Consider the following 1,989-nt stretch of genomic DNA (forward strand, 5'->3'; position numbering starts at 1 on the left):
TCAAACTTCGAAAGGCTAAAAAAATAGGAAATACAAGTCGCCTGATGGCCTAATTAGTATGGATTGAAAGCTAAACTATCCTAGATTTGTGCTATGCAAACAACTGCATGAAAAAAGACCTATTGGACAAGAAATAACATTTTTCGCAAAAGTGTCGGAAATGGCCATCTTTGGCAAAGTAGCAAAGGGGGGACCAAAGGAAAATTTTCAAAAATGGCCGATTTTTTGGTCGAACTTCGGAAGGCTAAGAAAATAGGAAATACAAGTCGCCTGATGACCTAATTAGTATGGATTGAAAGCTAAACTATCCTAGATTTGTGCTATGCAAAAAACCGCATAAAAAAGACCTATTAAAAGAGAAATAACATTTTTCGCAAAAGTGTCGAAAATGGCCATTTTTGGCAAAGTAGCAAAGGGGGGACCAAAGGAAAATTTTCAAAAATGGCCGATTTCTTGATCGAACTTCGGAAGGCTAAAAAAATAAGAAGTACAAGTCGCATGATGGCCTAATTAGTATGGATTGAAAGCTAAACTATCCTAGATTTGTCCTATGCAAAAAACCGCATGAAAAAAGACCTATTAAAAGAGAAGTAACATTTTTCGCAAAAGTGTCGAAAATGGCCATTTTTGGCAAAGTAGCAAAGGGGGGACCAAATGAAAATTTTCAAAAATGGCCGATTTTTTGATCGAACTTCGGAAGGCTAAAAAATAGGAAATACAAGTCGCCTGATGGCCTAATTAGTATGGATTGAAAGCTAAACTATCCTAGATTTGTGCTATGCAAAAAACCGCATGAAAAAAGACCTATTAGAAGAGAAATAACATTTTTCGCAAAAGTGTCGAAAATGGCCATTTTTGGCAAAGTAGCAAAGGGGGGACCAAAGGAAAATTTTCAAAAATGGCCGATTTTTTGATCGAACTTCGGAAGGCTACAAAAATAGGAAATACAAGTCGCCTGATGGCCTAATTAGTATGGATTGAAAGCTAAACTATCCTAGATTTGTGCTATGCAAAAAACCGCATGAAAAAAGACCTATTAGAAGAGAAATAACATTTTTCGCAAAAGTGTCAAAAATGGCCATTTTTGGCAAAGTAGCAAAGGGGGGACCAAAGGAAAATTTTCAAAAATGGCCGATTTTTTGATCGAACTTCGGAAGGCTAAAAAAATAGGAAATACAAGTCGCCTGATGGCCTAATTAGTATGGATTGAAAGCTAAACTATCCTAGATTTGTGCTATGCAAAAAACCGCATGAAAAAAGACCTATTAGAAGAGAAATAACATTTTTCGCAAAAGTGTCGAAAATGGCCATTTTTGGCAAAGTAGCAAAGGGGGGACCAAAGGAAATATTTCAAAAATGGTCGATTTTTTGATCGAAATTCGGAAGGCTAAAAAAATAGGAAATACAAGTCGCCTGATGGCCTAATTAGTATGGATTGAAAGCTAAACTATCCTAGATTTGTGCTATGCAAAAAACCGCATGAAAAAAGACCTATTAGAAGAGAAATAACATTTTTCGCAAAAGTGTCGAAAATGGCCATTTTTGGCAAAGTAGCAAAGGGGGGACCAAAGGAAAATTTTCAAAAATGGCCGATTTTTTGATCGAACTTCGGAAGGCTAAAAAAATAGGAAATACAAGTCGCCTGATGGCCTAATTAGTATGGATTGAAAGCTAAACTATCCTAGATTTGTGCTATGCAAAAAACCGCATGAAAAAAGACCTATTAGAAGAGAAATAACATTTTTCGCAAAAGTGTCGAAAATGGCCATTTTTGGCAAAGTAGCAAAGGGGGGACCAAAGGAAAATTTTCAAAAATGGCCGATTTTTTGATCGAACTTCGGAAGGCTAAAAAAATAGGAAATACAAGTCGCCTGATGGCCTAATTAGTATGGATTGAAAGCTAAACTATCCTAGATTTGTGCTATGCAAAAAACCGCATGAAAAAAGACCTATTAGAATTCAGATAACATTTTTCGCAAAAGTGTCGAA

Source organism: Montipora foliosa, chromosome 4, assembly GCF_036669935.1.
Source record: "Montipora foliosa isolate CH-2021 chromosome 4, ASM3666993v2, whole genome shotgun sequence".
Classification (NCBI taxonomy): Eukaryota; Metazoa; Cnidaria; class Anthozoa; order Scleractinia; family Acroporidae; genus Montipora; species Montipora foliosa.